General features: G+C 41.5%; 1 protein-coding gene across 3 annotated transcripts in view; it reads right to left on the bottom strand.

The window, feature by feature from the left end:
* Positions 1-21,534, bottom strand: part of SLITRK3 (SLIT and NTRK like family member 3) — a 38,342-nt gene that overhangs the window by 1,011 nt on the left and 15,797 nt on the right. The window contains exons 2-3 of one of the 3 annotated variants that reach the window (XR_010390430.1): positions 15,809-15,930; positions 14,013-14,191 (exon numbers count right to left, since the gene is read on the bottom strand). The gene's annotated coding sequence lies outside the window, so the exon portion shown is untranslated. Of the gene's footprint in view, positions 1-797; positions 867-14,012; positions 14,192-15,697; positions 15,931-21,534 lie in introns of those variants that run through there. The other 2 variants (XR_010390431.1, XR_010390432.1) reach the window with 2 other exon arrangements.

Genomic DNA, 21,534 nt, shown 5'->3' on the forward strand with positions numbered 1-21,534 from the left:
CGTGGAGGGGTAGGTGGGTCGTGACTCAGAGATATGGCATTCAAACCACCACTAACCATGCAAACAGTCTAATAACTCGAATATAGGCAAAAGACAGCCTGGGATTTAAGAGCCTAAACCAGCCCATTCTGTATTCTGGCAGCCAAAATGCACATTAGCATAAAATAAACACTCGTACGACTACCTACTTGGGCCGGTTTGAAGACACATATGCACGGAGCGCCAGGAAGCCCATGAGCCTGCCAGCTCTGAAGATCTTAAGTCATAAGTCAGGCAGGTCCAAAATTATGATTAATGCTTGCTATTTCCAAAATGCTTCCAATTTTGGAAATGCTATTTCCGAAAACAAAGGAAACAAAGAATCTGGGGGCTCTTTCAGACTTTCTTGGCTTGAGAAATTGCATATGCACATTTTTTATTCTTTTCTGTGACCAGAAAGACCAGAAACTTTAGTTACTCTTTTAAAATGAAGGTTGATATTTTGGCTTATTTGGAAGAGTAAAAATAATACCAAATATTTTAAGAGGAAATTATAAAGCTAAATACTGGAAGTAACCTAAAAGCAGTAAAAACCTCCAGTCAGTAAATAACACTCAAAACATGCCTTACCAAGCCTTAATTTCATGATCCATAATTTCTAACCTATTGCATTTTTTGCAGGTCATTATTGACCAAGAGCTGAAGTGACAGATTGTCTCCCTGCCTTTGGAGCACGGAAGAGGGATTTCTGAAAGTAGCTGCTTAACGAAATCGCTGTGTTGACCCTTTGCATTTTTTGTCAAGGCTCGTGTGCTTACCGTTTCTGTGACTTTCCTTGTCCTTGCTGCAGATGGTCCTCCCGTCAGTGCCGGTGCTTCTTGCTGCTACTGAGCAGGAAACAAAGCAAAGCCACCGTTGTTACATACTGATTCCTAGCCAGCTTTTTATTTAGTCAGTTAGACAGTTAGTTACTGTATATTGCTCAGCTTTCCAATTTTTGCAGTAAAGATAATATATTGTTTGTGGTAAGAAAACAAAGACCAAAGGCTTGGGAGCTCTTTTGTTGAAATAGGTGAATATTTAATATTCTTGCATTTTAACACACCGGGAAGATGTGAATAGCATCAGTGCCAGGAATCTCATTTGCCTCCCCCTCCGTTTCTGCAGAGCCTTTTGTGGCTCTCGGTGGCGGTGGCACGAGGGCTCGCGCGGTCACCCCGTGCCAGCTGGGGTGCGGGGACCTCCATGGCCAAAGGCGCATGCTGTCCATTAGCATGGTCCCTCCATGTCTCTTAACCTATGCAACGACCTCTAAAAGGCAGCCAAACAAAAGCTGGGGGGCTGGCAACGCCGACAGCGTTACTGCAGAGGTGCTGGGCATCACACCTTAGACGAGCGATGGTGCAGAGGGCATTTTACCTGCACCCAAACCAAAGAAGACCCTTGCACGAATCTGCATGCATCTATTGACTTAACTGAGTGGATTTAGTTTAGCTGAGGACCTTTAGCTGGTGTGTTTGGCAGAAGGCCCAAAACTTGCGCTTGCCCTCTCCCAGGTGTCTGGATTAGGAAGCTACGTGGTGTCTCTTTGCCCTGGAGGATCTTCCTCTGCAAGTCCTGCAGGGTCTACCCTACCTTGCGTCCATCGGGAGCTCAGAGACCGAAGCCGCAGACAATATAAATGACAGACATAGTAAATAGCGCTGAGCTTTGCTGGGGGGCTTGGGCTGCCCTTCTTTCTTGCTTCTGTTTTTCTCTTGACGCTCTGGTCACAGCACAGGTACAACAAACACTACGAAAGCCTGGTTGATAATAGAATAGCTGAGAATTATGAAGAGCAGCTCCAACAGCAGCAGGTAAAGCTTTTGCATATGCAAGAAGGACATGCACACCCATTCCCTCTGCACCTTGAATGATTACGCCCTTGCTCATTAGCCAGAAGCCTCCCACATCTTGCAGCTCGTTTGAGGCTCTCCACTATCACTGTCACCATGGGGTTTAGCGCTGTAATTTCTGCATCGCTCTACCCCATTGCTATAACTTGTTTTTTTACCTCATTTTTAAGATTTGTCTCTCCACCTGACAAATCTCTCAGCACAAGTGTATTATCTTGTGGCCACTTAATTTTCATTTGAAGACACTCTCACACAACGTGCTCTCCGTTGAGCACCACCGAGGTACCTCGAGCCCACACTGCTTCATTAGCATAGCAAATCACATTAACGTTAAATTCCCTGACTGAACCTGTTGCCATTAAAATTATCAAATTGGGAGGCAGGTATTCTGGGGCCTCAGTCCGGCATGACCGAAGCTCGGACGCCAAGCGAAGCTCTGGCTTAGGTTAATCCCAGAGGAGGGGAGGAGGAAAAAAAAACCCAAAAAACACACCCAAACCCCACAGTAACTGTTCCCAATTTTATCTGTGCTTGCATAAAGGACACAAGGAACTGAAGAGTCTCCAAAGAATAACTCGTTAATATTACTTACAGCAAAGAGGAGAAACAGCATCTTCCATTAATTACCAAAATGTTCATGTTAGCAGTGGCTCTGTGCTTAATAAATAGTTATCCCTACAGTTAATATTCCTTCTTTAACAGGACTTCCCAGATAAAGCGGTTCAATCTTTTATTAACACTACAGATATTGAGCAATACTTGCTAATATTCTCCAGAAAACCGCTGCAGGAAGGAATGACCTGGCTACTGGGGTAACCTTGTGCTGTCTATAGAGCTGACTACAGTTGACTAAAGGATTTCATTTCGGTTGATAACAAACTTTTGCGAATGCATATAATTAACTAATACTATATTTTAAGATAAATAAAAAAATCCATTGGGAAATTAAAGCAACTGAAGTGGTTACTATAGCAATAAGAAGATGCATAACATTCCTAATTTATATTGCAGGAAATAAGAAAGCTAATGAATTCAGTACATGACATCTTTTCGTAAAGGAGTAATTTTACTTAATTTTAGTCCAAGAAGGTTATTTCGTAAGTTATTGAAATGATATTTCCTGTAATCCAGAGCCCCACAGACAGAAAATTTTACCAGGATAATTTTCAACAGTAAGAATGCAATATGACCTTTTTCTTCCTGAAGCATCACCAAAAAAATCTTCTTGCAGTACTAATAGGCGTAGTTGGTTTTTTTCTACATACATAAAGTACATGTTCTACTACAGGCTCAAAAGCAATTAATGTAATACAGTACTCTTTAGACCACCTGATCAAACACTGATCATTCAATTATTAACTTAAAGTTTCCAGCTGACTACAGTAATGCTGTTGAAGCTTTTTGGTTCATTTTCAAGATGAAAATAGAAGAGACAAAGGCATAGGGAGGGGACGCAGGCTGAAAGAAGGAATTAACTGCTGAATGATCCTGAGGCTGCCTCAAGTCTGGAGCCCAAACCCCAGAATGGCAGAATGAGCCGATCAGAAATACATTAAAACTGAAAAAAAGCATTTTTCACCCACCCCACTAAGTAAGAAAGTAAGTATGCCTTGCTTACAAACATTGACTTTATTACTTCATACATATATGTATGTAAGGTAAAGTGTCTTCCATGTTTATTCAGTATCTTTTTCTATATCAAGGTATGAAATGTAAACTTCAGAACACGTAGGGTCACTTTTCCTGCCACTTTTAGTACTTCTGCTTCTGGTGAAAATTCTGCGTAGCACTGTTATCCCAAAACACACACAACTATATTTTGATAGGATTTGTCTCAAATCAAACACATGACCCTAACATAGGATAGTTCCTTGTATTATAATAGTTTTGCCACTATCTTGCATGATATTGTCAGATACAAACCGAAGTAAAATAGAAACTAGAGAATAAAAGTATTTTAGGAAGGGAAAGACTACTCCCAAAGGAAAGCACTGCCTGGTGCACTCATGCTGCATCTGAATTCTCATTTTTAATGTATACTGAACCAGGAGATTTTTGGTGACTGCAAGAACTGGAGCAGATGAACCTTAATAAATGGATTTTCAATTTTAAAATAGTCCAGAAGTGTGGATGTGTGAACCTTAGCTGCACACGTCTTGCTTCTTTCGTACTGATTTGATCACAATCCCTCTATCATGTTAGAGGAACCCAGAGAATGAAAGAAACCTCAATCAAATATTGAAGGTCGGTTTGGCTAAGAGGACCAGATACGTTTCATGCAAAATTTCTGAAACTTGCACAGTGAGAAACTACAGCATTAAGGTGACAAGAACAAAATAGAAAACACAATGAAATACGGGAAAAGGGCATAAACAGTGAGAAAAATAAGAGACTACAAGAAAGTGTAGTCTCTTATTCGACTATTGGAAAGAACTATTGGAAAGGAAGTGTAACCAACTGGCAGAGAAGACAAAAGGAAAAAGTCAATGGAAAAGACATCACATTCATTGAAAATGCATCTACCTTTAAATAATCTGTAGCTCATTTCAAAAATAAAAATCTAGATAACTAAATTTAAAAAAATACTTGACTGCACAAGACAAATAAAAATTTATCCAGTTTAACAATACATGGTAAAAAAATAAAAGCTTGTCAAATATAGTCTATAATAGTCTTATGCTTGGAATCCATGAGGGCAATAGCAACAGAAATTCCTCGAAATCTAGCCAAAGGTACCAGTTTCAGAGGAGCGGTAGTGAGAATCACTGCATCCCCCAGCAGGACCCAGGGACTCTTCCTGTGATTTTCTTAGGAAAGAAGAACGGTCGCCTTTGCCTGCCGATGCCCCTTCTCCCGACATGGTGCGGTGTGGCATCGCGCCCTGCCGATGTCACCACCATCCCATCGTACTCTGCAGCGAGCCAAGACCAGGAGGTCAAAAATGCGTTCTCTCTCAGGGTTTAGTGATATTTCACCCGGAGAGGATAGAGGGCAGCTGAGATTGCGGGTGGATAAAAACCCCTTTTAATATCAGCTGTAGTGGAATCGGGATGTAGTTGTGGCGGGATCACGTATCTACCATAGCTTAAGGGATGTGTGCCACAGACTGTTAGAACTAAACTCGTACTACATGAAGACCTTAAAGTGAAAGATTTTTCTGGGTGCATTGGAAGAAATTCAGCTGGTGTGATGGGTCCAAAGGGAATGGACAAAAATCTTAACAGAAGCACAGCAAGAGGTAAAAAGCCAAAGTTGGTGTGATACTATTGACAGGAAAAATGATTATCCACTCATAAATGTCTCAGGATCATAGAAAATGAGTCACACGTTCAAGTGGAGATATAGAGATGATAAATAAGAGAGAGAAAGAGACTATTGTGGCAAATAATGTCCTATAGAGACTTAAATGCCTCAAAAAGAAGAGCTGATGAAGAGGTTTATGTAATGTCTTTAGAGCAGAAAGCCATAAAGCAAAGGACAATGATATACTTTAGGCAATCATGACTCATAGATATAACACACTTTTCTATCCCCTTTTGCTAGTAAAGATGTAATTTATTTAGAGCATCCAGTTTAAAACAGGATGGTCATATGGCACATGAATTTGTGCCAAGTTGAAGCAACAGAGAGGAAAATGTTAGCCACTTTTTATACACTATTGCATAGTATGAGTACTAGCGCCTGAGTCAAAACCTGAGGTGTCACCAAGTCAGAATTACTCGCCAGGTGAGTAAGCCTTAAACCTAAAGGTCTAGAAGCTTGTGCAACAAATCAGAAAGAGGCAAATTTAGCTCAGGAATGAATTACAGACTTGTGGAGACACTCCTGCTACTATCAGATAAATTACTGTTAAGCATGTGAAAGAAGTTTCCTTTCAAAAATGCAGAATATTACAGTATACTTTGTTCGAATTGGGGCATTACTCTACAAGCTTGTTTGCGTGCCAGCTACCACGCTGCTCCCTACGAAGTGTTATGCTAATAGCTGAGGCGGCACACGTCCGTACAAATGGCCCCAGAACGCTGCCGAATTCCTCCAGGGCTATAACTCAGGAAGCATACAGCTATACATTCATTTTCACTTTGAACTGCTATCTGTTTTCAGCAGAACTTCCAAGATATCCCAGCATCCCTTCAGGTTACAATGATTCCAAAAAAGAGAAAAAAATCATAATTAAACATGAGCAAATCACCATGTAAATTAGCCTATTTATAGCTTTATCAAAACCAAACATTGCCCAAATTTTCATTCATTAAATTCACATATTTTTAATAGCAATATTTTATGCATCTTCAGAGGTTTGACTGCTTAATATGAAATTTCTATAATTCGGCACACAAGAATAGATAACTTGTTTGGCTATGCTTATATATGGAAAATATGCCAAAGCAGAATAACCTTCCAACTTAAAAACAATTGATGGGATGTCTACAATTAGTTTTGGAAAGGAGATTTGGAAAGAAGAAAGATGTACTACCTGCTACTTCCATGATGCTGGAATAGTTATAGGCCTCCTGTTATAATCAGCTCTTCTAAACAGCGTAGAGGTAACTTGTATCCACACCTTTTTCACATGATTTGGAAAATCTGGCAATTGAAATGGTTAGCATCTAGTCCTACTAAAAAAAAATCTCAGTGTGAAATAAAGGAATAGCTAGAGTATGAGTAATAGCTAGGGAAGAACTTGGAGATCACCCTCCTCTGCCTTTGGACTGTCATGCAAAGAAACTCCTGAAGTGAGAGCTTTGTTAGTAAAGAAAAATACAAAAAAAACCCACACAAATCCAGGGTCATCTAAGTTGATCGGCCTTGCCTCATGTTAGTCAACATGAGATCGAAGAGTCAGAGAAAATTGATACTAGACCAGTGGGACCTATCCCTTGAACCAAACCTTGGATGTAAACCCTCAGATATCCTTCTTCAGAACTTCAGCTCAAAAACCATGAAAAGATATAAAGCCAGCCTTTATGGCAAGGAAGGATTTCAGACAGCATCAGCATGGCACTTCTTCTGAAAGGATCGCAGCTGGAGAGAGACTCTATATTGTTTGAGCCGTCAATTGAGCTGCAGGTTGATCACAAGCTGCATAAAAAGAACTGAGCTTTGAAAGAAAAGGTATCATCAGGAAGTTTGCGCAATGACATCGGCTATTTCAAACATGCTTCCCTGGGCAAGTACCTGTTATGGATTTCTGCCTCGTATCTCTGTGCTGTTTCTGCACCCTCAGATCTACTACTTTTATTTTTATGGACTGCACCCATAATATCACTCCCTTAATCTTCTCACTATTATTAAAAGGAGGGCAAAGAGCATGTCAACAGTTCCAGCTAAATGGTGGTTTTTTCTTGCTTTTGGGCTTCCGTGGAAACAGTCATGCAAAAGGAGATCCTGCCCTGGTTCAGTGCAAATATATTCCAGGCCTTGCTTGAGAATTTCATTATTTATTCTGCATAGCCCACAAAAACAAAGTTATCTAAGTGTAATCTTTTTGCACGACAAAGAAAATGATTGTCCACTCTAAGTCACACTTTCAAGTGCATGGATAAAGGAGAGGAAAAAAGTTTCAATATGTTTTGAATGGGATTTCTCTTACAGCAAATCATAGGTTGTTTTGTTTCATCCTTGTGATTCTCAAGATACTACCCAGTATAGAAACCACATCTACTGGTTCTGCCAGCATAGGGTAGTAACATGAAAATATATCAACAATTCTATCTCCTTATCTATTAGCAGTGCCTCAGGAAGCTAAACTAACACCTGATCTTAGGGTGTTTTTTTTTCTTTATTGTCACTCTTGAAACAATCTCTTTGCAATAAAAAGAATTCAATTTGAAAGTAGTTTGTTGAAGTGTAAAGGCAAAAGCCTTCAATGCTTCTTGCCTTTCTCCAGTGCAGACAGCATCTTGGGGAAAACAGAACTGGGGATCAGCATGGACCAAACAAACACTGTGATCTGTAAATTCCTGTGCTGTACACTGAAAATAGCACAAATCTGAAAACAGAATCAAATTGTCAAAGTCAGGTGTGTATGAAAGGAGGGTTACCTGAAGAATATACCAGGAGAAATATTACAGTGAAACAAGTAGGATTCAAGGGAAATCCTAATTTCATGGAAAAAAATCAGTAGACAGTATATACTGACACTCTAAATAAAGGGTTGCTATATATATATATAGAGAGTTTAGGTACTCCTACTACAAATACAGGACATATTTGAAAGAAAAAAGATCCATACTATAGCCAAATAGAAATAAATAACTGCACAAACTTCTTATTCTGAAATCAGAATCCAAACTTAGATCACAAAAATAAAAAAGATTATTAAATTAATCCACACCTCTCTCAGTTCACATCAGTTCAAATACTGGCACATGAAAACATTTCCATTGGTCACGAACACCCAGAGGGCTTTACCCCATCAGGCGGTGAGTACTGTAGTTTAAAAAGAGGCTGAAGATGCTAAAATCAGTTCTACTGCCTATTCCAAACAAGCCCCATGCTCATGCTTTCCTGGTGGCCACCTAAGAATGAACACATCTTTTGAGGTGTTTTTTTCCTAAATAAGTCCCGACAATTCCAGACAGAACAGGTTCTTCCACAGGACAAGAAACCGAAGCCACGCACCAACACCTGAGTGCTGCAACAGGGGCAACGCGCTGGGTGGGATGGCCCAGACGACCCCTTGGAGCACCTTCCCCTTGAGTACCTCCGCCTTTCGGCTCACAAGCTTCCCAAACCCTGGGGCTCCAGGACCTGCCCCAGCTCCACCTGCTCATTAAGGGACAAGCCAGACCCTGCCCTAATTGGGAGGTATTTATTTGCATGCTGATTGACTGGCCAGCTGTGAGGCCGGGGCGATCCGATGGGCCAGAGGCTGGGGGTGCTTGAACCTGCTGGTGACCTGCAGTGATGACACGAAAATAAAGTGAATTGAGCAGTGTGCATAGGAAAAGACTGATGTTAGATGGATCGTGAAAAAAAGCTTTAAAAAAGAAAAGGCTTAAAATCAATTATCAGGCATTCCCACCTCTAAAGCTTACTGTTTAAACAAGAAACAGGAGGAAGCCCAAGGAAATACTTGATGAAAAATACTTATGTTTGAAATAACTACTGGGAGTAAAGTCTACTGAATTAAAGGTGGAAACGCGGTGTATTAGAATTTCTTAGAAACAATTTAAAAATTCCACTGGACATGTGTAGCATGAGTAGAAGAAGCAACACAAATGCATGTTTCAAGTTCATTCTAAAAATGTTGCTGCTTTATTAACAAATGGGAGAGTATCTTGGCTTTTTTTGCCATGATTACCTAACAAATTCAGGGACTGAAAACCAAAAAGGCAAATAATAATAATAGCCATAAAGTCAATTATTGGACACAAAATCAAAACAACAATCAGAGCCATAAAAGCCGAATACAGACAACCTTCCCAAAGCACAAGAACATCCATTTCCAACAAGCAGAAAATCGGGCAGTGTGGCTGAGGCCAGCCTGGCTGAACGGGGAGCTCCTGAGTGGGCTTGGCCGGGAAAAGGACATGCGCAGGAGGTGGAAGGGAGGTTAGGACAGTCACGGGAATACGGGAACGCTGCTTGTGCATGCGGGGATGGAGTCAGGAAAGCCAAAGCGCAACCAGAGGTCAAAATGAGAAGGGATGCGGAGGGCACAAGAAGGGTTTCCATGGGTACGTCGGCAGCAGGAGGAAGCCCACGGACCCGCTGCTGCCTGAGCAGTGACCTGGCAGGGAAGCACCCAGAAGCGGCCGAGGTACTCAGGGACCTCTCTGCCTGTTTGCAAAGTCCCCCGGGGCCCTGCCCCTTTGGCCGAGTCTGGGCGGAGGAAGCGCTACCGCGGCAGGCGGAGGTCAGATCCCTTTGGCAGCCGGGCGATAGGCAGGCGCGCGGGACAGGACGGTGCCGAGGAGGTGGCAGGCATCAGCACGTGGCTGCTGTCTCACTTCGGTGCAGGGCCACCACAACGCACGCGGGTAAACGCTGGCAGGTATCCAGAGAAGCTGTGAGTCTCCAGCCTTGGAGATATTCAAAACTGTAGCTGAGAAATCTCGCCTGCCCTTGAAGTAAGCTCCACTTTTAGTAGAGGATTGTATCAGACGACCTTCAAAGGTATCATCCAACCTAAATTATTGCACAGTTCTAAATATTAACCAATTAATAACTGGTCAGAGGCCCCTTTGATAACGTCTCTACAATGTCAGCATCAATTTTTCTCCAGGTTTCAAAAATATTTTTAGTGTTTATATACCATAAAAGAAAGAAGAAATAAGATAAGAGGATGTCGTAAAAAATTACATAGGCAATAGCAGGATAAAACCAATTGGACCTAATCTCTCAGCAGCAACAGCATGATCATGCAGTACTCATCATGTTTTCAAGTGATCACGCAGTTCTCCTCACTTGAACCAAAAATGTATTTCCAATGGGATACCTTCAGGAGTTTTCTCCATTTCTAACCTGAGTGCTACTGATGTAACCCATCTATCCTACTCAGCAATTGCTACCTAGAAGTAAATATTATGCCATGGTTTAGCTTTAAAGTTAACAGATACAATAAAGATGCCACAGTAAGACATTCGCTTGTAATTCCTGGCTTGTTTCGTCGTCGAGTTCAGGATTGCAAGTCCAGGACCAGAAGCTGCACTCCCCAGGGGCTAGCAGGATAGTCGTAAATGGGATTATTTCTTAGATATTCTGGTCACCCCTGCTTTTACAACCCCCCTTCTTGCAAAGGTGATAAGTAGGTGCATGGCGGTCGCCGGTGCTGCCGCTAATCCATGATGCTGCCGCGCCTGGTAGTGTGCTGAGTCTCTTGATCTCCGGCATTTGCCACCCGCCCCGGCGGTCAGAGGCTTACTGCAAAGCCAACCCGGTGTCAGAAACGTGACACATGTCACCAGCCACCTCTCACTCATCAGCCTCTCCTCTCGCACGCAGGGGCCTCCTCTTCAGAGGTACTGTTGGCTCCCGCAGGCTGAGATTTGGTATTCACCCGTAACAGACGCACAGTAGAGTCACCAGACATCCAAGCATCAGACTCGTTTAAAACACCAAAAAAAAAAAGAAAGAAAGAAAGAAAGCAGTGAAGGAAGTTTTGCAGATGGCTGCAAGTGTTCTTTCACCCTGCTCTAGATGTTGCTGAAGTCTAAGTGGTTATGGCCACCTCTGAGGAGATGGATGGGACTGTCATCCTTGGGGTCGGTGCTTGCCTTTCTGCTGCTAGCTCTAACATCTTTACGTCAGGTCCCTGCTGCTTGACGGGGGGATGGTTGATGAGGGCAGGACCGGTATTGCCTTGTCCTATTTCAGAGCCGGCAGGTCCTTGCTGAGGCAGGTTGTCATCATGAGGAGCAGGAGCGGTGTCCTGCAGCTTTGCAAGAAGGTCCAGCAGCATCGCGGCGACTGCCGGAGAGGGAAGTTTCCTCGCCCAGACTGATCGCTCGCAGGGTTGGGAGGGGACCTGTTTCTGCCCTGAAGGAGGTGGTGGCAAGATCAGTCACTCAGTTTTGCTTAGGGTTTTTTTTTGGGGGGATGGGGGGAGCTAAAGTCTGCTTCTCAGTGAGCATTTTAAGCATTTGAAAATAAGGAAAAAAAACAGATGCAAACAAGTAAGTACACTGTATTGCCTAAGGTTTTTAGAGTTGTTTCTATTGATTTAATAAGTTCTGCTTGGTCAGCTATTATTATAACCGATGAGCTAGTTTCATCTTTCAGGTGTACTTTTATTTTTAAAGAAGGAATATGCAGTGTAGATAACATTACTGGAGATCTGCTTTAGCAATTATCATAACTCTTTGATACTCTTTGGTACCGGGGATGTGTGCCCCTGCCAGAACGAATGTATCACCTGATACAAAATGCATGTAGTGGGGTCTACTACTAGTAAGAAAAAATTGTCAGTAAGAAAAGGATTGGGCTCTTGCTTCTTCTTCAGATAAACATATGTATATTGCACTTTCTAATGAAAAAGGAAGAAATGTTCTAAAATGTGTCCACCATAAGCCTTAGAAGAACTACAGCAGTCTTTCAGGCATAGTGATCTTTTTTTGTTTGTTTGTTTGTTTGTTTTTTGCCTTTTGGGGGCCCCGAGAAGTTACCCTCCCCCGTGGAAGAGCCCCACATTGGACCCAGTCTCCATCCATGTGTACTTGCAGAAATTCCCCACCACTGGAGCGTTTCACTGCGCCAAATATTTGCTGGTCACACTTTAGAATCCCATTTCCGTTCAGTTTTGTGCTTACACTGTACTTGTACAAAATTCAGAGAGCTGTTGAGATAGCTGTTGTTTGAACTTAAATACAGAATATGCTTTTTTAAATTTGTGAATAAAATGGAGAGGTTTCCTACAGGTGCATTGAAATCCACATGGCCAAAGTCAAGGCTAGATCCCTCTCACGTTTCAAATTTGTGTTAAAACCATTTCTTAATTAAAAACCCATTTTCTATTATATTCTATGCATGTTTTTCTTACGTGAAATACTGGAGATTTGGGGGTGTCATTTGTTTGTTTGTAGGAAAAAAAATCTTTTGAGCATAAATAATGCCCAAATAATTCCAATCTGAAGAGAGAAGAAAAGAGGCCTCTGGTATTATAACTGCTCCACTCTTTTGATTCACCAGCTGTGATCAACAATTCATTCGTGTCCATTGGGAAAAACGTAGTTGGAAAATTTTACACGTTCTTTACCTTTGGTTCATAATAAAGTAAGCCTGGGACTCACATGCTCTTGAAAATAACATGAAGTCTCTAGCAAAAAGAGGATTATCGGGAGCCATGGAGGGTGACCTCTGCTGAAAAATTGAGATCTGCAATTAGTTCCACTGGTGATAACACTGGTAAATGATGTAGCAGAGAAAAAACTCAGGTCTTTCTCTATGTTAACACCACCTTAAGTGAGACATCATCACCAGAAGATTAAGCATACAACTTCCTCAGTATAATTATCAAGTGGAGGTCAGGAATCCTTCTAAATCATATCTATTTATGCTTAAACACAGTTGAACATATGCTCATTTGCAAGAAAAATTGTTAAATAACAACTCAGGGTGTAAACGTAGTGAATATTTGATGCAACAAATGCTTGTTAGTGAGCGAGGACTGTAAGGTGGAAATGTTCTTCTGGCAGATCAGTGCCGGGCAGCAAAGTCAGACCTTCTGCAGAGCAACATCAAAGCAATTCAGCACGTTTGGGTGAGGTTTAGCGAAGGCACTTTGCTACACCAGCGGAAATTAAAACAGTGGATAACTGATATGGATGTCATATTGCTTACACTACAATCATATGGTAAAATGTGGTCAAGCATAAAGAATGTGCTTCATAGACTGATTTTAGAAACAAATAATATGTTTTCACAAAGATGGTATTTGCTTTCCTCCCTTTGAAATTAAAAAAAAATACATAATAGATAAGTGAATTGAAACTTTAATGTAAAAAAAACAGTGGAGGTCCCAAATAAGCCATGTTCAGAGTAAGGCTGTCCAGTGTAAGAGCTCACGTAAATATTTTTGTACTTTAGGTATATGAATAACATATGCAAGTTGTTATTAATGGAGGTGTGCAAAACTATCCAGTTTCCTTATTTCCTAACACTTCCAGAAAGCAGTAGTGCAAACACATTAGCTTAAAATAATCATATCCACCTTCAAAGTGGTATAAACTATTCTATTTAAAAAAATAAAATAAATAAAAATAAGTCTAGAATTACTTTGGCTTGGCTTCCCATGGGCACAGGATCCTTCCTTTGTAAGTGACCTGCCACTTTCAAACACATCGCTTCAAGATGAAAAACCTCCCCCTTGACAGAAAATCCGAAAACACAGCAAAAAGTCTGGATAATCCCAAAATGAGTAGAGCTAATTATGAAATAAAGAGCTACTTGGTATTAGCAAAGCGTGAGAATCCACGTACGAGTGAATTTTGTTTATCCTTACTCCCATATGTCTTACTTAAAAGATGAAAAGTTAGTGTAATATTCATATTATGGTATTTAACAAATAAGAAAACTACAATAACTGCAGCTTTCTACTGAGGAGAGAGCTCAGAGCCTGGTGCTGAAGAACAACAGAGGACTCGATCAGCACTACATACCATTTTCTTTAATTAGAGAAAACACCCAGTCAGGCACTTCATAAAACAGTGAAATTTTTATTTGAAAATGAGCAGAGTTTGGTTCTCTGTTGTCACTATGAGCCAGATCACGTTTTTAAATGAACAGCTTGACCTTTCTGTAGAAGAGTGCTGGTCAGCCTATGCCCAAGGATGTCTTCTTGTCCTGAAGACATCAGAAGGCAACCTGCAAAATGACTGCAATACATACAGGTGAATTAGTAAAATTGTTATATTTTTTTACATAGTTCACATTAAAAAGAGTGAATACTGATTGTAAACCACTTCAACGTCACTGCAATGCTCTGGGGCTTGTGTGGTTTCTTTTCCTGAAGTGTCATGTGATTTTTAAGCATCTTTTCAGTTTAGTTTCACATTTAAAAATACTGGTACCAGAGTTATCCACTGATCTTAGTGGAGGTTCTCATGTAGCAAAATACTGACTCATAATCCTGACCTGACTGTAATCACTGTGATTTGGACATCTTGTAATCGTGTACTTATTTTATGATTCCAAAAATCAATATAAAAGAATAATAAAACCAAGCATGACTCATTTTATTGGCACATTCTCAGAAAGAGGCTTACCCAATATTTTTAAATGGTTACTATTTTATGTTTTTATTTCCTGGAGATGTTTAGAGAAATAATTAGAGCTAGGAATATGCAAGGATACTTTTATTAATAATGCAAGAAATTGTGATATCCAACAATCTGCACACAGTTACTCAAAGCATCCAAATGATCCTAAAATGCTCTACAAGTTGAACATGAATATTATTTTCTTAGAAGCTTTAATAGTCTGGATTTTCAGTCAATAAAACTCTCAAATTATTATTTTAAACTCAGATAAAAAGCTACAGAAAGTGGAAACTGCTTGGAACTAAACTTTTATTTTTCATCTCTCTTCAGTGCATATTTTGGTGCATCTGTGTTTGTAGCATACCCGCTTTCCATTAGACTATATTCTTTATTCCAGTCACGGAAATGTGACATTCATGATCAATAGAGCACTGGTCTTTTTTAGCCATCCTGAACGCTTAGTTACCTTCACTGCAAATTCCAATCACGCACAAATCCACATTATCAACCGAGAGTCTCCAACCCTGCACATGGGAAATTCTACTGAGTAATACCAGATACTATTACAAAAGGGGGGGGGGGGGGAAGCAACTAAAACTGAACTTCGGGATTACTAGCTTTTAAAACACAGCTAGTAATTTTGAGCTTTTTTGCCTACGTAACTTTTGTGAATTTTTACTGTTCCATCGGTAACTTGCAAGGTTTGGCACAATCTGATAAAACGCTAAATGAGTCCAGGAGGAAATCACTTCAGTGAATTTTTGAATGCTGCAAAACTGTTTTACTAGCTGTAAAGAAACTTTTTGCATTAAAGGATTCTTCTTGCATCCTGTTCCTACAAATTGCTATCCAGCGGCCAGACCCCCTTTCGCCGGGCCTTGCGCGTCCGCAGGGAAGAGCCCCCACAAGATCACCCAGGAAGCCTGGCCTAGAAAGCAGTAATCTGAAGAATGCCTTTCTGCTTGTAAACTTGCAATTCCTTACTATTTCTCAAACATAAAGAGAGACAATAAATCACATCTTTGTTCCTATTTTTAGGACAATCCTGCAATCTCCAATCCATATTTGTTTGTACACTATTTATTTAAAAATAAAGCATGATTATCCATAATCGCTTCTTACCTCATTTCGTTCTCTGTTTATTAATGATGCAGGCTGACATCCACGGCAACCGGAGACTAAGTTTAGCCTCAAAACCTGCATGTTACATCAAGTTTTATCACTATTCCCCACCTTGACTTTGAGGGATGCGATGGGTTCGGTCTGCTGTGCTCTTCTCCGGCCTTCGCTCTGGCTGCTGGGGGACATACCGCTGTCTCGCAAATATATCCCAAGACATCTCCTGTGTGCGGAAGCTAAAGCAGAAATAGTGGCCCAAATATGAATTTCACTCAAAAGTTTTCACCCCAATTTAATTTTAATATCTGGAACTTACACCAAGCAGAATAAAATATGCTGTCAAGCTGCAAAAATAACCATGTTTTGTGTGCAAGGTGTGGGTGCCCAGTCCCTCCTGATGATAACTCCTTATGATGCTTTCCAAACACTGATTTGTGCTTTAGAAAGAAGGTGCTAGCACCATCCCAGCGACAAAATGAGGGAGAGGTGCAAAAGCTGAGCGACTTTTTGAATAACATTAAATGTGTAGTATGTCACGCCATAACGACCAGAAAAGTGGGCTGAAGTTATGTACAGCGAGACTGCGCAATGAGGAGCATCGAGGACCACAGGGCCAGGCACCAGGACGCCTGGGCTCTTCGCAGATATCCGGCTTTTTTCTATCGTGCATCTGTGGTGCAAATACGCACTTAAGGTAAAACACTACAATAAAGTTGTTTCGATGCTTTTGTTACAATAAATTATAAGAGCTCTGTCTAGGCAAAATAATATCTGCACTTTGCTCCATTAAAGCCTCGGTTAATCCACGCCAATTAGTCTAGCGAAAACGTGGAGATGACATATACTGGTAAATATGAACATGTCTCCATCCAGAGCAACTTTTAACCAGATTCAGAGGTTGGAACTATGAAAAAAATGTCAGGGTTGATGATCATCCCTGCTTCCCGCCTGATGCAGCTTCGCAACCAGGACAAACCAGACCTTCCTCCAGCTGCCGGCGGTGCTAACCGGACCCCCGCGCTCGGCCGGGGGCTTGGTCTTCCCTTTTTGGCTGCACCCACCTCCTGCGGCACCGGGGGCACCCCACGGGACCAGCACCAGCTCTCCGTGCGGGGACCGGCGCAGCAGGGAGCCTCGCTGGCTTTCTGGGCTGTACTGGCCACAGGCAGCAGTTTTCACTCATAAAAGGTAGAATTTTAGTTCTGATTTAATTTCTGTAGAAACACCGTGGGTAAACTCTGCTCTAACACAGAGAAACGCAAGGGCTGATCCTGCGCTTTCTGAGATTCCCCGTTGGGAAGCTGCTCTTTACAGACACGTGTCCCATGCCCGTGGTTTCGCTTTTCTCCGTGTCTCACGCTGATGCTATTTATTTCCCATGCCACGCAACGCGTGCTTAAAAGGTCAGCCAAGAGTGAGGCTTCCTAAGTGCAACTGCTATTCCAGCCCTGCTTTAAATATCAGTCCTCGATAAAGGCATTGCCTGGATCTTCCCAAGCGCAAACCTTTCTGCAAGCGCACAGCAGTCTAGAGTTTCATGGGTTTGGGGATTTCATTGCAAACATTTAGCTCCGTCTATAACATATTGTAAGCATTTCCCAGAGACAGCAGCACCGTGCGTTTCCACCGCGCCTCCGTGGCACAGAGATAAGCGTTCTGCAGAGGGATAAAATACAACGGCAATATTAAAGCATTTCTCTAAATCCACACACTAATCAGTATCAGCGTCTGGGACGAAGGCAGGAGCTCCCAGTTGCCAGCTCCTCACTTACTCAACCAGCTCAATAAGGAGCACTCAGCTACGCTTTTTTACATAATTATGGGAAAAAAATCAGCCATAACTTGTGGCTTGCCTAGCTCTAGCCTCTGATCACAGTTTTCAGCACCGACTGTGATGATTTGGTTAACAGGTGACATTTCACAGGATCTGCAGAAGATGGATACTCAGAAACATGTACCAGGTTACCCAGCTAAAGCCCTAGTCACCCCCCAAAATGTAGTTGTAATTAAAAGTGTTGAGCTCTGCTCTTAGTTTTATATTGTCAGCCCATGCCCTTACGCTTCGTTACAATGAACCATGGGAACCACCCGGTACCCTCACATCCAATCTGTGTTTTTGATATTCTCAGTCATCCTCCAAAATAAGGCCAACAGCCAGGTTCATTACTGAAGATGCAATAAACCTCTTGAGTTCGTTATGAAAATCAATAGAAATGGAATAATGAAGCTTTCCACAACTTTATTTCTAGTAGCATGGCTTCCCTTTTGCTGACCTTCCTAAGCCTGTATTTAATCTATTTTAGCACTTTTCTCAAACAGAACTTTTCTTCCTCACAAACCAGCTTGTTTTTGATGGGGGCTCAGAAGAGTAATTGATAGCCTCCTCCGGAAAGCTTGCCTTAATGTTTTGGATGTACCTCAAACATAGTAGATTGTGGTCTTCTATCATTGCTTTGCCATGCACATATGCAGGTTACGGGTTCCGGAAGAGACAGTAAACCTTACCTTTTTTTTTTTTTTTTTGATTATGCCCTAGGGGAATAATCTTCTACGCCCCGTGCTCAGCTCCCACTTCCCTGCTCGAGAAGTGTTGCACAAGTACCTGTTCTTTGCAGCTCCATTTTTTAAAGATGTTTTCTGGAGTGCTTATTCGAAAAAGGAATAGAAACTTTGGTCCACATTTTTCAAAAACACCTTATTTGGGCCATGCAGCTTAGGAAGTGATGAGGACCTCCAGTGATTTCCAAGCTAAATTTTAGTGAGCTGGGAATCAAATGAAAATTAGCCACCAGGATTGCATACGCCACCGGTCACTCAGCTAGAAGAAAAGGTCAAAGCCTCAAAATATTATTAACCTCTCCTCGAACCGTGCAGCCTCCTGTCAAAACATATAGCACTTACTTGTTTACCCCAAGATCTGAATCTGATTATCTATAATTCCCCATTACAACCATGAGACCCTTTTACATTTACATTAAAGGGTTTTAATTTTTTCCCATAATCACGTCCCTGTGCTCATGCCGGTGACTCTGCCTGACCTGTAAAGCTCGTCTACTCTTTGGAGCATCTCCAGCCTCCATCAGCAACGCCTGCAGCATCTCCCTCTTCCCAAATTCAGCCAATCATGGGATACGAATGGGGCTGCCTCACCTACGTGCTCGAAGTCTGTCCTTCCAGACTCTTTGCAGTATATTGTTTAATCAGTGACTGTCATCCCAACTTTAAGTTTATGTTCCCAGTGTTGAACTTTTCTCTATTGATTTATGCTTTGGGCACTTTCATCCACTAGATTTAAGGTGTTTTGTGCTGATGTTTACGTTGCAATAAACTACAGCTATAAAGATAAAGATTTCTAAATTAATGTTGTGGTTGATTTAACAGGGGCCTGATCCTCTGGAGTCACTATGAATCTGGAAAGATTTCCAGTGACCTCCTCGCACGTCAGCTCACAAGCCTGGAAGTGTTTTTCTTCCCCTTATCTGATGAAGTTTTCACTTTATAAATGTAGATTGCAGCTTAAACTCAGCAGTTCCATTCCAGATAACTGGTGGATTTACACCTCTATCAAATGCATTCTCCACCTGGGAGCGGCGGTTCCCTAGCAATAGGTGAGGACCCAACTCAAAGTCCATTAAAGCGAACAGGAATCGACTGCGGCAGGTTTTGGATATTGCCTAAATGAACAAAGGAACTGTCTTACAGGTCACGATATTCAGACAAAACTAAACAAAACCGCCCCGACTCCATCAGAACTGAGCACAGTTACAAAAGCACAGTCACAAAAACCAGCTAGCTCAAACGGTCAGAATGCTTCACACAAGAAAAAGCAAAAATGTCCAAATCCTTTTTTCAGAAAATAAAAGCTCAGATATAATTTTGTACTGTTCAGGCATGTGTACAACAAATGTCTTAAAAATTTGTTACATATTTTATTCATCTCACAAAACTCTCGTAACACTGACAGATATACATGGGGGCTCAGCATCAGCTGAGGTCGAGGGATTAACGCCGCGCTGAGTGGAGTATTCATTTATTCAGACACCAGACATGTATCTGCTATGAGTCCATGGGCCCATGAATCTGCTTTCTGAGCTTCTGAGAGCTTAGGCTATGAAAAAATGCACTGTTTAAGGCAGTCACTGTAAAAGTTAATACAACTATTTTTGCAGGAAATATGAATAATGGGGAGTAATTTCATTAGGTATGGTAACTTTTTTGTATGGCTACTGACATTGCTTTGAAGAAACGTAGAAAATATTTGAAGTTAAGATTGCCTTTACTATTACTTACTTGTAAATAAACACACACCCAAATCACTTTGTTTGAACACTGACTCCTTACTATCACCTGCAAAAATTGCTGACAATGTCACACAGATATAAGATTCTGTAAATGCTGTTTATCATGCTCCCACAGCACCTGATAAATACTTAAGTTAATTCTCCTAAGGAGTATAGAGCCAGGTTATATCCAAGTCAAGAGATACCAAAGTTGCGGAGTGTCAGAGCCACACAGCTAGTTCGGGATCTTCTGAATATTTGAGTTTTGTTTACTTACTACAGGGAGCTGCAAAATTAAGAACTGGAACCTAGTCCAAAAGGCAAACAACTGTTCATCCGCACAGCTTTAGGATTGCAGCTCTTTTCTCGGACAGCTTTTTATTCCCAGGGGCGCAGTGTCCTGTCGGGGCTCTCTCCACCCGGTCCGGCACTGACCTGGGAAACTCTGAAAACTGCTTTGCAGGGGACCATAAGTCCAAGATGTTCTCATTCCCCGATCTAACTACAAAGAGAGATGGGCAAGTATACAGAAGCCAACCCACTCAAAGTGCATTAATTATAGGTGCTGAAGATCAGCCAGTAGTGAAAGAAAGAAAAAGAAATGCTTTTTTTGGACAGCTTAACAGTGTTCATTCTTCTAACATTTCCCCACACGTGTCCATGCAAGTGTGCACACTACCTGCCTTACGTTTGCAACGGCTAGCTTGTGCCTGCTAAGAGTTTGACTCTTCCAGCAAGTGCTCATTTCCACATTATTATGTTGCCTAACTTGTCTTGTGTACACACAAATTTTCCATCTGTACACACAATTTAAGCATGCATGTTTCATGCACAAATACATAGCTGAAGATCTGTTTGTGTGTATTCCTTCAAAGACCGATGTATTGTTCAGGGCTGTGGGTACTGGACAAGACTTAACAAAAATCAGAAGGTCATTGAGTCCTTTCTCCTGATACTGCAGTGAGGTTCTTTGGGGCGGGGGGAATCTAAAACAATCAGATTTGAGAAAAAAAATCTTTATATTTCTAGTTTTAACCAGTCCCAGCATCAAGGACCTGCAAATACACAGCTGACTGCTAGCAAGTCGACAAAAGCAGCAATTTGGATTTTGTGGTTTTCTTTCCTCTTTGCAATGTTGTCGCTCAAGTTTTAGTGTTACTTCATTGTTTTCGATAGTTAGCCCAGCTTCTGGCTTTAGAGCTGCACGTTGCTGGAAACGCAAAGCAACTGCAGTTTTCCCGAGATGCCCCATTCACGTTCTTCACTTTTCCTACAACTGTTACTTTCAGTGATGGCAAGCGGAGCGTAAGAAAGATTATGAACTCTGCTTCCGTTTACATTGGGAACAATCCAATCCAATAAGAGAAGTCAGCGGACTGTCTGATATCCATCCAAAGGGATCACACAGTCACACACACCTGGCGATTATACCTACACTTACCAGCAATAGACACCAAGTTTGGGAACTTTAAGCCCTTTGCTAGTAAAGCCTCCTTTATTCTTTAATACTTTATTCCTTCATTTACGTCCCTTCCTCCCTTAAGGAAGCAAATTATTCAG

Source organism: Dromaius novaehollandiae, chromosome 9 (assembly GCF_036370855.1).
Source record: "Dromaius novaehollandiae isolate bDroNov1 chromosome 9, bDroNov1.hap1, whole genome shotgun sequence".
NCBI lineage: Eukaryota > Metazoa > Chordata > Aves > Casuariiformes > Dromaiidae > Dromaius > Dromaius novaehollandiae.